Genomic DNA, 17,056 nt, shown 5'->3' with positions numbered 1-17,056 from the left:
AAGGGTGTATACTAATCTACTGTGACATGCGTCTTTGTGAGGGTGTATATAATATATATACATGTATATTCGTCATTTAATAGCGTCTCTCCTCTATCATCTTTTGACTTTAAATGCCGTCTCCCTTGACATTCAAGGTCGTTTCGCTGAATTGACACCCACTGAATAAATTAAACACATTGACATATCTTTGAAAATAATTTTGATTGATATATAAAAGAAATTTAATAATTGTTCAATATGCAGAAAAATGTTTTGAAAATTACTTCTATACCTTATTAAATTAAAATATTTATGGAAAACCCAAGACCAGCCTTTGGTACCTCATGATTTTACCTCGCGTTTTCTGGACTTTAGATGTCGGGAGCATGTAAGGTCGTCAAGTCACCTGCTTCAGGGGAAACCGCTAGGTATTTCAGAACAATTTCCTAAGGATATAACGGAGAACAGAAAGCAACTATACCCTGTGTTAAAACAAGCCAAACGTGAGAGATAGAAGGCAATGTTAGTGAGGGACTGACTATATATCGAGGGGGTCCTGCATGTACCACAACCAGGACGGAACCTCACACGCAGAAATGTAAGTAGCACCCCTCCCACGGGGTAGGTGACAACGTCAGAGACCCAACGCCAGGACAACATTCAAGGATAACAACCCCACCGGGCATCCCCAACTAGGACAGGAAGGAGAATGCGCGCAAGCTAAAAATTCTCTCGTGGAACATCAATGGTGGCGCCGAGACCAAATTAGAAAACAAAGGTATTTTAAATTATATCAACACTTACGATATTGTGTGCCTTAGTGAGTGCTGGATTAATAATGAGTTTACTCCAGATTTGAAAGGTTACTGTTCAAAGTGCATTATTCGATCGAAAACAAAGTGTAAGCAAGGAGTTGGGATGATTCTCATGTATAAAGAAAATCTCAGTGAATACGTAAAAGTGTGTAAGATAACCGAGGATTCGTTAGTTTGGATAAAGATCACCCAACAAGATGCTGAAGATGTGTATCTGTGTTTTGTATATATACCACCCTATAAGGCAAATTATTACAAATCATATGAAATTGATTTATTCGAGGAGTTGGAGCGTGATATGCAATGTTTCTCATCACAAGGCAAAGTGATCATAGCTGGCGACTTCAACAGCAGGACGGGAAACCGACTAGATTTTTTCCAAGAGGATTGGTATCAGATATTGTGAACTACGCAGGAGATATGTACCTACCGCCGCGTGTGAACCCAGATAGTACGGTGAATACATTTGAACTTCTGCAGAACAACTGGACTCCGTATACTGAACGGCCGACATCATCCACATATGAACAGCGATTATACATTTAATGGATCGCGCGGTATGTCGGTCATCGACTACGTATTGACAACAAGTGATAACTTTGAATCCATTTCAAACTTGATTGTGAGTAGTTTCAATACAGACTCGGACCACGCCCCTATGCACTTTGAAATTTGCATATCATTAGATGCTGTCACTGGTGAGCGCACCAGTACACATATGCCACACGGGAGAGAATGTGTGTCAACCAGATGGTCAGAGGAACACAATGACGACATTATTGAGGCAGTTAATGAAAGAATAGTAGAACTCGAAACGCTAGTACGCGACAGCACATTTAGTACCCAGGAGGAAACGGACAACACAGTGCAACGTATATGTAATATTATTGATGACATTCCTTTTATATGTAAAAATCAACCAATGTCGGTGAGAAATGTGAATCACATAGGTAAACACACGGTGGATAAACAGGAAGACAAGCCATGGTTCAATGAAGAGTGTAAACGAAAAAATAGAACTTATTTATCATTCCTTAGAATATTCAACAGTGATAAAAAATTAGAAACACACAGGAATTTACATAATGCAAAGAGGGCATATAAGGCATTGGAAAGACGCCTAAAGCGTGAATATAAGCGAGATGAAGGCGATATGTTTGATAATATGAGGAAACGTAATCCAAGACTATCCTTCAAATATTTTAGCAAACGCAAGTCGGCTAAAACTTCGAACTTTAATATTGACGATTTTCGAAGCTACTTCAAAAATCTTGTGTCTTCTAGTGATGGAGATAACTTGGACAGTGACGGTCAACAACACCCAGATGTAGATGTTATATACCCTGAACTCGATAATGAATTTACAGAAGAGATCCTTACTGCGATCAGAAACTTAAAAAGAAATAAAGGACATGGAACAGATGGCATTATAAACGAACTTAGCATTGAGTGTAAACATACTTTGTTACCCGTTATTAAATCAATGTTTAACAAAATCTTAGACCAGGGACATTTTCCTACACGGTGGGCAGAGACAGCTATCGTGCCTTTATTTAAAAAGGGTGATAAAAATGACCTCAATATCTATCGGGGTATAATTCTATTAAGCTGTCTTGGGAAACTTTTTACTGGTACAGTGAACAATCGATTGCTTTCATGGGCTAACACAAATGAAATTATTTCTGATGCACAATTTGGATTTAGATCTGGTTATGGAACTACAGACGCAATTTTTGTTTTACATTCTTTAATTAATAAGACATTCTCACAAAATAAAAGATTATATTGCTGCTTTGTCGACTACAAGAAAGCTTTCGATACTGTAAATCGATCTAATTTATGGCTCAAACTGTCAAAATGTGGCATTAGAGGTAATTTGTTATCAATTATTTTTTCAATGTATAAATTTGCAAATTCTTGTGTCAAGTTAGATGGATTTTATTCTGAAATTTTCACTAATGAGATTGGATTAATTCAAGGTGAGTGTTTATCACCGATAATGTTTTCAATATATACAAGAAGGTAACATGCCATACGAGTTAAAAACTTTCAGCCTTTTTCTACTTATGTATGCCGATGACATGGCGCTGATATCAGAATCAGTGGAGGGACTTCAAAAGTCACTTGACACATTACAATTGTTCTCTGAAAATGGAAGCTAACTGTTAATACTCAGAAAACTAAAATTGTTGTTTTTCGAAAGGCTGGGAATGAGCATTGGCTATATGATGGTGAAAATATAGAAGTTGTTGACGAATATAATTATCTAGGATTATTATTAAACTATAAAGACGCAGCATAAGCTGTCTGAGCAAGGTCGAAAAGCAATGCAAAGACACGGAAGTTTGATTTTAATGTATAAACTATGTTATCATTATTCAGAACTTATGTGAGCCCAATTCTCAATTATGCAAGCGAGATCTGGTTTTTTTTATTGTGCCAAGGATATTGAAAAAGTACAAATGCATTTTTTAAAGCAAGTGTTAGGGGCGAAGCGAAGTAAAACTAATAACATGATCTATGAGGAATTAGGAGTATATCCTCTGATTACAATAAGAAAGCTGAGAGTGTTCAAATTTTGGTTGAAATTAGCACATAGTCAAAATTGTATTATGACTGAAATATATAATGATCTTATGGAAAGGTTAAATGTTAGTGATAAATATAACTGGTTGAGAGATATTAAAAATGAACTGTATACTATGGGACTGGGTTATATCTGGGACACCCAGGTGACAATAAATGTAAAAAGTGCTTTGGATATTATTAAACAAAGACTTTTTGATTGTTGTGTACAAGAAATAAGGAGTCAAATAGCTGAANTAAATGTTAGTGATAAATATAACTGGTCGAGAGATATTAAAAATGAACTGTATACTATGGGACTGGGTTATATCTGGGACACCCAGGTGACAATAAATGTAAAAAGTGCTCTGGATATTATTAAACAAAGACTTTTTGATTGTTGTGTACAAGAAATAAGGAGTCATATAGCTGAATCGACCAAATGTAGTATGTATAGACACCTAATATATGCACAAAGTTTTGATATGAAAATTTATCTCGGGAAACCTATCCAATTCAAGTACAGAAAAGTCATTACGAAACTCAGAATGTCCAGTCACCAGTTAGAAATTGAGCAAGGTAGATATAGAAATGTACCAAGGAACCTAAGAATCTGTAAATTATGCAATTTAGATATTGAGGACGAATACCACTTTGTGCTTAAATGTCCATCTTTTCAGATACATAGACATATTCACATGAAAAAATATTATTGGTTGAAACCCAGCATGTTTAAATTCATCAGTCTTTTGAACTCTAGCAATACATCTGAATTATGCAAATTTGGAAAGTTTCTGCACAAATCATTTATGTTGAGAGATAATCTGAAAACAAATTTAAATGTATGAACTAACAACAATGCGTTCTCCTTCAATACATTATTTTTATTATTTTTTCTTTAACTAGTATATCACTGATGATGTACATTCATTCAAATACATGTTACTTATTTTATAACTAGTACATCATTCATTTAATATACATGCCACTTATTTGTTTACACATACAAACTGCCGCCCTGGTAAGCATGTATTGAATATGTATGGTTGTAGTAATATCCTGTACCTATAAGTTGTAAACTTTTGGAAAATGAAATGAAATGAAATGGAGTGGATTACTACAGGGACACGGGCACCTGAGCGTTGGAGCCCTGGTGTTAGGATAATGGTATGTCTGTGTGTATATCTATGTAGATACTAAATCGTATACTATATGTTCATTTACTTCCCCAGAGTCTATCTGACGCATGCGTACTTGAACGATTTCTGATTCACGTTCGGTTGTATACACACGTACTACATTGCTGTTGAAGTCTATGGTTAGCAGCGCTCAGATTCACATTCCAGATACACAGAAATTTATATACAATGTAAAAACATTTCTACAATAATAGAAATAATAATAATAAATATGTTCAGATATACGCTATACGCTGTGCTAATCTATATACAATTATATCTCTTGGGTTTTCCGGTTTTAATCGGGGTTTCCGTCTAGCAGGTTTTTAAGTACATGTACATGTATATGATTCAAGTAAATGGTATGCTAGCACTGTATCTGATGCCGACAGCTTTAAAAGGTAAGTTTGATATCATAAGTCAATCTTATTGAAATCGTCTGTTATATGGCATCGTTAACTTCGTACTATGCAGTAACAGATTATTTGAATCAGGTGGATTATAAGTATAGTACATATGTGTTTGTCTATATATATACATGCATAACCGTTAGTGCTCTATAGTTTATTTGTCATTAACGATATATACACACGTGTATACTCTTTGTAGCACTGTACTAGAATGCAATGCCACACACAGGGACTTGTGAATTTGTAACAGTTGACATGTCTTGACATATCCTTATGTGTAGAGAGTAATACTAGACGTTTCAGGGTTAAGACCAGCTCTAAGTAAAAACGCTCCCCTGGCCTTTGACGGAATATAGCAGTAAATTTAACTCATTCACCCCTGAAATTTCATAATGAACTATCCCAATCTCTGAATTGAAAGAGTTCACATGTGTCTTCATGGATGAATGAGTTAAGGCAAAGCCTTTGGCAGTTTATGAGATGATAACTCCAGTTAGCGTGAACAATGGTTATTGAGTGACTGTTAGTGTATAGACTGTTAATATATATGAAGATCTACTGTGTTGCTGCTACACACGTGTTTTGTCGGATGTTGCGGATGGCGTGCTTACCTTTATCTCAATGTGGCTTTGTACATGATAATAAGATGTTATCCAAGTCTCAACAGTACTTGTATCAGAAGAACTACACGTACCCTGTGGATGTACTGCACCACTCGTAGATATACATACCGTGTATATCATTATATAAATAACGAGTGTTGCATGGAACTATGACGTCATATACTATACAGCTGTCAGAAGAATGTAACATTATTTCCGTCATTTGAATAACGCTTCTATCTATATAGAATTCCCCCTCCAAACTCGATAGCGAAAATAAGGTACGAAAACGCCACTTTCTTTTTTCCTTTTATTTCAACCAATTGACGTGTTTTACTTAATACTAGTATATAATAATCATTGTGACGTCATAAAGACATCATAATCGGTGGTCGGGTGGCACACTTGCCTTTCACCAAGGCGGCCGGGGTTCGATTCCCCGATCGGACGTGAAAAGGTTGGGATCACCTGCCCGATTACGTGGGTTTTCTCCGGGTACTCCGGTTTCCTCCCACACTAAGACCCCCCACGCGCTAAAATCCGGGCCAACAAGAGTGATTCATATAAGGTGAAATAACTTGTTTCATAATTGTTGTAAAATAAATAAAGTTTATCATTATTATCATAATCGAGGGGCGTCATTTATTGTAAATATGACAGTATACTGTATAATATTGCGATACTGTTCTAATCATATAGATATGACCCGCAGCAAGCAGTTATAGATAAATACAAGTTAAAACGGCTACAAAATAATCCTTCAAATCAATTTGACGAGAACACGTTTTTCTCGTCATATTTGGACGCGGTACGTGAATGATCATGACAATGCATGATTATGATATCGAAGCCCTATTCCAGGTTTTGTTTTCGTTAACTTGTGAAATATACAACGACTCCTGTTGATACAATTAATTGCAGTGTGAAATAAAATAATTCTCCCGTCTATTTCATATGTAAGAATGTGGGAAAGAACATGTAAAAGCTTCAATAATTATCAGTTTTATAGAATCTTGGCTGAATTATCATGACTTATTATCAGTCTGTGCAAGCCTACCATATAAACACGGTTATTTAAATTTAAAATGAAATTCGAATCTGGGTGTTTAATTTTCATGAGAACGAATAAAATAATTGAATAATTATATACTAGTATTCGTCATAATATATTCAAGTCATATCCGACTTTAAGAACTTTTTCTATAACAGCTAAAATACATGAATAGTCCTGTGAGTACATTACGGGCAGTAAAGAGTTACTTGTACAAATCGGCCTATGTTTACTTCTAAAACCTGGGTAAACGAAACCTTGGAATTCATATACGTCCAACAGTAAACATATCGTACATTGAATGTGTTCCTCGATAAATCCGTAGAAATTGATTTTCCACTTATTTGCAAAGTGAATAGAACCTTTGTAATAGGACAACCTGCCGATCAGGAATGTTGATTTTAGGTTTGGTGGTCGCTTTAAACAGGGCTCGTTGTATCGTTGTTAAACAGTGTATCCTTGTTGAAGTCAAAACAGAGACGTATATTTTACTGTGTAATATATGTCTCTTGTCAAAATGATCACATTTTAACATAATATCACGAAAATATGTTTTTACACGATGCAGGGGTCACTGTCGAGGCGACACAACCTCTACCCTTCAGCCTGTGAGGTGTTGCAGTGACCGAGTGACTGATCTGCGTGTTTGTTTTATGCATATTTTTGCCTTTTTCTACAAATTTTGTTCTTTCTCAGATTTTTCAGATTTTCAGATTTTATTTCCAACACTCAGACACATGAAAATGTGTAACATGAGGTACATGTACATGAATTCATATATTGAATTATGACAGGATGGACAGGTGCATGCATGTATATTAAGATACTGATATATATATATATATATGCATGATAACATGTTGTACAAATGAACTATTTCGTAATTAGACACAGCAATGTATACATATATGTAGATAGCCACGCATATATCCAGACCTTTGCATATACATATATATGCACATCCATACACATACAATGCATACCAACAAACAGACGCCTACGTATATACGCGCATACACACATATATTCACAAACATATGACTACATCCCAGATACATACACACACACACACGCACATATGCATACATTTCCGTATCCAAAATACTCACATAGTCACCTACTTTACATATTGATTTGTACATATCAGTGATATAGACCCATAATGTGCTTCAATATTATGGACCTATAGAAGCAACAAGTAATAGTATATGTATAATGTTTATGTTTTAGCTTAAAGTAAAGGAATCAATTTCTTTAGGAAAATTGATAATCCTTTCAGAATTTGTTCGTGACATATTGACAAAAGACCTTTCATGTTATTTTCATTTGGATTTGTACGATAGTAATTAGGAACGTATTTTCTTTGTAAATTTTTCACTTCCACATTACTACAAGTAAAAAGATAATGAAATTCATTTCCAATATTTTCAAGGCAAAGGTTACATATCCTATCTACTTTTGGAATATTCTGCCACCTCCCAGTTTCAATGTGAAATTTCAAATTACACGTACGTAGTTTGGTAATAGGTAATCTATTATTTTCTGACAATTTTATCAAATATTTTTCAAAACCGAATTCACACTTGAACATTGAGTAGAATTCTCCTCTCGACGAATTATGAACTTCGGAAAACCAGTTTTGTATAAATTGATCTTGAAGTCTTTCTTATGAGTTTGATTTAAGCTGTATACGACGGGTATAGCGATACTTCATACGTGTATAAGCACAATTAAGCTGTATACGACGGGCATAGCGATACTTCATACGTGTATAAGCACCATTAAGCTGTATACGACGGGTATACCGATACTTCATACTGTATAAGCACAATTAAGCTGTATACGACGGGTATAGCGATACTTCATACGTGTATAAGCACAATTAAGAAATTAAGTTTGATGTATCACACCGCTAAACCGGAACAGCTTGCACAGGATGTCATTTCTACTTTAGTATAGAAACACTACTTATGGTTGCCTATCTCTGCGCTGACGTATAGTGCAACAGGGACCTGAGAATTTGTAACAGTTTAGCAATGTGTGGACATAAACTGACTTAAACTGATGTATGTAAAAAAACAGACGTTTTAAGGGCTTATATTGTTAAACAGTGTATCCTTGTTGAAGTCAAAACAGAGACGTCATCATTATCACCATGTTGGGGTGTCATTTTAATCGAGAATTGATCTCAACCTCTAAAACGTCAAATATTATCCTAAACATATCAGTTTAGGTCCAAACATTGCGAAAATGTAATACATTTACAGGTCCCTTATTATGTACTCTTAAAAAACACTTACCTGGCATTTATATCTAGATTAAAGATCGATTGGTCACGTGGTCGTATTCGTCATCACGGATTCAATCAGCACAATTCTTTTTTCAAATGGCAACCTACTGCTTTTATTAAATGTAGTTTAGTAAAATTCAAGTCGTAAAGTTATTGAAGGGTAAGAAAAACGTGATTAAAGTAGTTTTAATGTTTAGCTATACGGTAGACAAGTTTTCCTTGGCGTCACTGAACATCCGTATTTTGCCCTACATCAGTATGTTGTCATCTTTAAGTATAGCATTGCTATTAGTGTTCTATGTCGTTCAGGTGTTGACGTCTTAAAAGCTATTGAAATATAGATAGGGTGCTTAGTATACATATTTAGAGTAAAATCGTGACAGCACTTGGAAACCACGTATTCGTTAACAGTGTTACTAAAAATTGCTGTCGAGTAAGGTCTGTTACTTACCTTAGTTTTAGCACGTGAAGACCGATTGCAATTGTTTAAAAATAAGTAGGAGATGCATTATAACTCCCCGTAGTTTTAGATGTGCGACCGTTTATAGCTTTTAACGACCTCAAGTTAAATTCAACTGTCTGTATAAGTTATTAGGTTATTGAGTCAGCCAATAAAATTGCGTAAATTAGGATGTCTCCTTGACTTGTGTTTTGAATATTATGCCCAAACTAACTTTCTATTTTGGCCCACCAGGCACGGAGGGCACAAGCCAGTCTATGCGATTGAAAGGCGATCGTCATCATCCCGTCCTTCTGTCCGTCGTCAATTTCGTTTTATACGACTTTCTCTTCAGAATCACAATGCGTAGGATCTTAATATTAGTATGCAGTTTGTTAGTATGACGGTCTAAAAAGGCTGTTCAAATTAATGGCAGTGACCTATATAATCAAGGTCACAGGAGTCAACTGTTTATAAATATCCTTTAAGAACCATAAGGATGTGTATTTAGGGTAATTATAATTGATGCGTAGTTTCCTTGATTAAAAGACTATCAGTATTTAAAACAATTAAATAACCTTGACCGCCATTTAAAATCATAACAGTAAAACTTCTTCTACCGAACAACAAGACCGTGACTCTTGTTATTTTGTTTCTCGTCTGCTTGATAGAAGAACTATAAATATTGCTTGAATTATTTACAGGTTGCTTGTCCAACATTCAAGGCCATGGATATAAATCGTGAAAAAGCACCTTCTAAAAAACACAAGTCCTGAAGGTTTTATATCTTGCCACTGTCTTGCTTGTGTAAAACGTTGTTCAATGATCTGGTCCAATAGCCAATGTCCCATAATAGTGACCGCGTCGTCCTCTGTAGCAACCACAACGCCGAAATCAACTATATATATTTATTTTGCCTATAACTTACACAGATGTAGAACTGCAAATTCAATGATAAGTTTTAAAGTAAAAAATAACGGCAATAGTCTCTTGAGTTTTCCTGATCATTTCAACATTTTTTGCCAACATCATTAAAATCATGTGAGCGTTACATGCCCGTTGAACCTCTTGCATTATAGCATGCACTGCAGCAACGAAAAGGGAATGATGTCATTTATTATGAAAGTCAAATACAAAGAATGCGTGTATCGATGAATCACACTAGCGTACATTGTGTTATAGGTTTTGATAGCTTTGTTAGATCCCCTCATGCATCGTATACGAGAAGATCTATTATCTCGTAACACTGCCCGTGGTATTGTGACATATTCAAATTGTGCCTGAATAGGATACATATTGTGTTATCTGACATGTTTTATGAAAAAATTAGTTCTCATACTTAAGTCTGACGTTCCTTGGCTATTATCCATTTATGATAAGATGCATAGTCATCCCGTCCTTGTGTTACGATAACAAGTTGTACCGTGGCTGTGTTTGTTTTCTTCTCAATCTTTTCATTATATTGATAGATGCCTGTGCAGCTGTACTGTTGGTTTTTCGTACAAAGAGTAACCTCCCCTTAGTTTCGTTTTGTATATGGCTAGCTGGCATGGTAGCTCAGTCGGTTAGAGCGATGGTGTAACAATCTGGAGTCTAGGGTTCGAACCCCGGTCTAGTCCCACTGGAGTTTTACACTCAAAACACCGTTATTGATTTTGTTTTGCTTATTTCATATGCATTTTTTTCATAAAGGTCCCGCAAGGTTTTCTCTCAAAGTCTAGCCGGAAATAAACAGTTTCCAATCCTCATTTTTAATTTTCGGCAGTGGTGTGGGGCTCCTTAAAACAAACACTTGTTATGTATGCAGTCAAGGAATCTTGGAGTTCAATAAGACAAACAAATGCTTTATAATAACAATCATGGAATATTTGTGATTATAAGTAGATCAACTTCATTTTAACACGTATGATTTACATACAAAATAACTCAAAACAAAGACTGACTTTTATTCTGAGGTCGTGAGGCTTATGAGTCAGATTTAGCTACACTGCCAACTTTTAGATCAAGTGTTTACTAACGTAAACTAGGCTTCTTGTTAACGTCAAAATGTCTGGGGATTTAATAAAACTACACGAACAAGTGTGAATCAATACCAGGAGCGTGGGCAGCTCTTGTTCGGAGTGGATTTATTCTGGGCCATGGTAGGGAATCAAGGGTATCATCAAGCAGTGTTTTAGGTTTTTTTTTCTGTTTGGAAATCTAGTGGATTTCATGCGTACTTAATATAGGCATCTGCGCGTGAAGACAAAGTAACTTCAGGCAGACATCCTATTTTATTTCAATGTTTTTTTCAGATGGTGGATGGCGCAATTTGAGGCGCATAGTCTTTAACGAAGGTGACCGCGATCGATCCCCCATACCGGACGTGAATAGGTATTGGTCACCTGCCCGACCAGCCGACCACATGTTTTTTCATATTACTGCGAGTTGTAAAACAAACAATGTTTATTTTCTCTTTGAATTCGTTGTATATGGGTATAATCATCACACACGCATATCGAAGATTTTACTGAGCAAAATTTATGTCAAAGAAAAACTCTATAGAGTCATATACAGATAGCTTATTATTTATATCTTGTATATTTTCTTCTAATGTTTTGTAATCTGAACAACAGCTTAATGAAATAAGCAATAGATGGTTGGGTGGCGCATTTGACCGGTGTTCTATTTCCTGATCGGATGTAAAAACGCCCTAGCATGTGGGTTTTCTCCAGGTACTCAGGTTTCCTTCCACATTAAGACCCCCCTCTCCCCTCTTAACATACGGACCATTAAGAGTGGTTAATATAAATAAGTTGTCTCATAATTGTTGTAAAATATATTTAAAGTTTATCAACAGCAGCTTTCCTTACAGGGTACACGGCCTTGTCTATATTGAGTTTTAACGTGATTCAGCTTTTCACGTTGTATTGAATACATGATAAGTAGGCCGCTTAGTGTGTGTATCGTATTATACTTAATGTATGTTTTCTAAAATTCTTATTACGGAAATCTCGGCCTACATACATGAACATTAAAGTGTACACGTTGAATTCTAGTTAAAATCCCTAGTTAAACTAGACATTTTGTAAAGTTGAGTTCATCCTTAGAATTGTATATTCAATTCCTGTAGAAATATGCGTATTCATTGGGACTTTCGGCCTAGTTTCAGAACTATACGGAGTTAAATTTCAAGTAGGTTATCCTGTTTTGACTATCAGCTAATGTCAAAGCTCGACAATCCTTTTTGGGGCTCGGGGATTCCTTATTTTAACATTCCGCCCCATATAGTTTATGTATTGTTAACTTGGAGAAATATATTCGTACGTGGGACAAAGGGAGAAGACCCGATATATTTCCTGATATACATAAACATATTCCTTGTTGCCAGCATACATCGGTACTGGTTTCATTGAAATGTTTGATTCACATCAATTATTTTAAACACAATTTTAAACATATGTTTGTCACTCGACCGAGGAGTTTGGACTGATTTGAAATCGCAGGAGTGGTACATTTTCTAAGGTGCGTCTTTACATTGAGCTGTTGTTCGTGACAAGGGAAGTAACTCTTATTATCCTATTGACGCTAGAAATATTTGTGGTTTATGTAAAACCGCACATATTGAATCGAATGTCGGTTAATAAAAAAATGGGACCTCATTTTATTTGAAGAATGTTAAAGTACAATGAATCTAATAATAAACTTAGTGTAATGAGGAATATCATCATTGTTATATGATAATAAATTATAATGAAACAAATTAAATATGATACGAGAATTGACGTGTTTAAAATAGACATTTTTTGTTTTAATTTTAGCTAATCTAAAGCATGATTGTATGATTTATGAATTTGAAATATTTCTGAGTCAATCCTGTCTTACTTTAACATGCTTCCAAACCACATCTCGATGACCTGTGACATTTTTCTGCTTTTTAAAGATCGACTTCATAATTCACCTTTGCCTCAATGCCTTAATATTAGTGATGCACAAATGATCTACTGCAAACTTCAGGTAAGATAAAATTACCTTTTGTATTCTATTTCAATGACGACGGTACACTGTGTTTATAGTAAGTTACGACTGTTTTAAGTCGTTTGGTTTTATTGGGTTTGTTGGCGTTCTAATATCAGCTAAGGTAAATTAAGGACGTGCCTTCATATGTGCAATACCTACATTCGGGTACGTGTCCTGGAAGCGGTATGTTGGTTCAGTATTCCCTTTCAATAGTACCGATATGATGCCGACTTACCTACTTTGAGTGATATCTCAATATAATACCATGCCGACATTGAGTGATACTTCAATATAATACCATGCCTAATACCGAAATATAATACCATGCCTACTTTGAGTGATACTTCAATATAATACCATGCCGACTTTGAGCAATACCTCAATGTAATACCATGCCGACTTTGAGTGATACCTCAATATAATTCCATGCCTACTTTGAGCGATATATCAATATAATACCATGCCTACTTTGAGTGATACCTCAATATAATACCATGCCTAAATTGAGTGATACCTCAATATAATACCATGCCGCCTTTGAGTGATACCTCAATATAATGCCATGCCTACTTTGAGTGATACCTCAGTATAATACCATGCCGACTTTGAGCAATACCTCAATGTAATACCATGCAGACTTTGAGTGATACCTCAATATGCTACCATGCCTACTTTGAGTGATAACTCAATATAATACCGTGCCTACTTTGAGTGATACCTCACTATAATACCATGCCTACTTTGAGGGATACCTCAATATAATACCATGCCGCCTTTGAGTGATACCTCAATATAATGCCATGCCTAATTTGAGTGATACCTCAATATAATTCCATGCCTACTTTGAGCGATATCTCAATATAATACCATGCCGACCTTGAGTGATACCTCAATATAATACTATGCCTACTTTGAGTGATACCTCAGTATAATACCATGCCGACTTTGAGCAATACCTCAATGTAATACCATGCAGACTTTGAGTGATACCTCAATATGCTACCATGCCTACTTTGAGTGATAACTCAATATAATACCGTGCCTACTTTGAGTGATACCTCACTATAATACCATGCCTACTTTGAGGGATACCTCAATATAACCCCATGCCGACTTTGAGTGATACCTCAAAATAATACCATGCCTACTTTGAGTGATAACTCAATATAATACCGTGCCTACTTTGAGTGATACCTCACTATAATACCCTGCCTACTTTGAGTGATACCTCACTATAATACCCTGCCTACTTTGAGTGATACCTCACTATAATACCCTGCCTACTTTGAGTGATACCTCAGTATAATACCATGCCGACTTTGAGCAATACCTCAATGTAATACCATGCAGACTTTGAGTGATACCTCAATATGCTACCATGCCTACTTTGAGTGATAACTCAATATAATACCGTGCCTACTTTGAGTGATACCTCACTATAATACCATGCCTACTTTGAGGGATACCTCAATATAATACCATGCCGCCTTTGAGTGATACTTTAATATAATACCATGCCGACTTTGAGTGATACTTTAATATAATACCATGCCTACTTTGAGGGATAACTCAATATAATAAAATGCCTACTTTGAGTGATACCTCAATATAATTCCATGCCTCCTTTGAGCGATATATCAATATAATCCCATGCCTACTTTGAGTGATACCTCAGTATAATACCATGCCGACTTTGAGCAATACCTCAATGTAATACCATGCAGACTTTGAGTGATACCTCAATATGATACCATGCCTACTTTGAGTGATAACTCAATATAATACCGTGCCTACTTTGAGTGATACCTCAATATAATACCATGCCTACTTTGAGTGATACCTCAATATAATACCATGCCGACTTTGAGTGATACCTCAATATAATACCATGCCGACTTTGAGTGATACCTCAATATAATACCATGCCGACTTTGAGTGATACCTCAATATAATTCTATGCCTTTAGATCTAGAGGATCTGTCATAAGGTTCCCTTCCTATTAGATTTATGATACAAGTTTAGATTTTTCATGATTGCGAGCCTTTGGCGAGCAAATATGAAAAATCCAAAACTAGTATCATAACTCTGATAGAAGGACAACGAATGACAGATTCTTTTTATCATATACAACAAAGTAAACTGTATAATTGTGATATGAAACAAACATTTTGTACTTGGCCGCCTCTGAAGCGATGAAAATAGCGTCCGCTTCACAATGACGTAACGTCACATTGATTGTTCCAATTCGATTGTGACGCCATTTCCGGAGTGATATTAAACATACATTGTAATGTATATGATGGCTTTTTGACACTGCATAAGGTTATTCATATGATAAATTGATATGTACCCTTAAGATTTTATATCGAAAGCGGAAGACTCACACGCCGATTAGGGCAAAAGTATAAACCCAGGATCCCACTTTCTCGACCTCATGTCAACAAGGAGCTAAAATTCGACAGAGAGGGACTTCACTCTATACATATTTTATTAACCAGAATTGGTAAATAGGATTTGGCACAAGTTATTACAACTTATGAAGCCATCTCCTTACAACAATAATTCAAAACAGCAGATGATGATATAGACTGTCAATTACAATTCATAGTAGTATGAAACGATTTTTAAAGTAACACATACACATACAAACAAACAAAAACAAAAACATATTTTAAAGTCAAGTTCATAATCGAAACATGTTAAATCTTCCACTGGATCTAATAAAAGTTTGCACTTGTTTGAATATATCACAATTTGTATCCAAAGCCAGATTTTCATTTCCAAACAGTAATAATCTCAACGTTAAATGTACATTTAAATGATTTATATGATCAAAAAGTACAGTACGAGCATTTGTATAAGGTTGACATTCAAAGAAGAAGNAGGGTACATAAGGTCCTGACAGCGAACATGAGACCATGTACCCTGCCAAAGACCTGTATAACGAATTTGTCATACTGCAAAGCAATGTTCAAGCGTTGTCGTCTTGTAAAGACTCCCATCCTGTTTCCTTGCATCGAGATAAAAATGGCCCAATGCCTCGTCTAATCTTGGCTTCGAGAAGTCCTCAAAATCTGTGTCTTGCTCCTTTTCGCTTAAGTATGCTCAGAAGGTTTTGCTTGCTGAATTGTGTTACTTTTCTTTGTGTTTGTAGGTATAAGTGACGCCCGTTTTGTCTCAATTTCACTCTCCGTGTGGCTTGCAAACCGTTTCGCCATTTTGTTCATTGTTGACATTAGCAGACAACGTTCTCCGGTGTGTTCGATTCGAATCTGCGAGTTATCTCCCTTACAACAGGCGCGCGTGCTCTTATGTACCCCGGTAAGGATACTAACATAGCTTCAGGTACCTTGGCAATTCGACCAATCACCGTGCGACATTTTTCTTTGCAGTATGACAATAACCCATGTAATATGACCTATCAGCTCTGTGATTGGTTGTAAGTTTCAATTGTTTCAATTGTGACGTTACGCCTAGGACAAGTACATGACGTCACAGGCCTACACTGGAGTCGAAGTGGCGGCTTTTTACGACTCAAGGTTGCATATGAAATTTTCGTTTTACACGAATAAATGCCACTAATCTTGATAATGTGATAAAAAGGATCATACACTCGTTTTCATTTCTAATGAAATTTCTGAAACGCCAGAGGCTCGCTAAATTGAAAAATTCTTAGACTCGTTTCATGATCATATATATCTTTTGTTAATTGTTTAGATGCCCCC

At 35.8% G+C, this 17,056-nt stretch overlaps 1 protein-coding gene across 2 annotated transcripts in view; it reads left to right on the top strand.

The window, feature by feature from the left end:
• Positions 1 to 4,875: 4,875 nt before the first annotated feature.
• Positions 4,876 to 17,056, top strand: part of LOC110460618 (serine/threonine-protein kinase TBK1-like) — a 79,956-nt gene continuing 67,775 nt past the window's right edge. Inside the window, exon 1 of one of the 2 annotated variants that reach the window (XM_021513629.1) lies at positions 4,876 to 4,941. The gene's annotated coding sequence lies outside the window, so the exon portion shown is untranslated. The remainder of the gene's footprint in view (positions 4,942 to 17,056) is intronic. The other variant, XM_021513637.1, reaches the window with a different exon arrangement.

Source organism: Mizuhopecten yessoensis, unplaced genomic scaffold (genome assembly GCF_002113885.1).
Source record: "Mizuhopecten yessoensis strain PY_sf001 unplaced genomic scaffold, ASM211388v2 scaffold10441, whole genome shotgun sequence".
Taxonomy (NCBI): domain Eukaryota; kingdom Metazoa; phylum Mollusca; class Bivalvia; order Pectinida; family Pectinidae; genus Mizuhopecten; species Mizuhopecten yessoensis.
The sequence above is the reverse complement of the archived record's forward strand: the minus strand, read 5'-3'. Positions and strand labels throughout refer to the sequence as shown.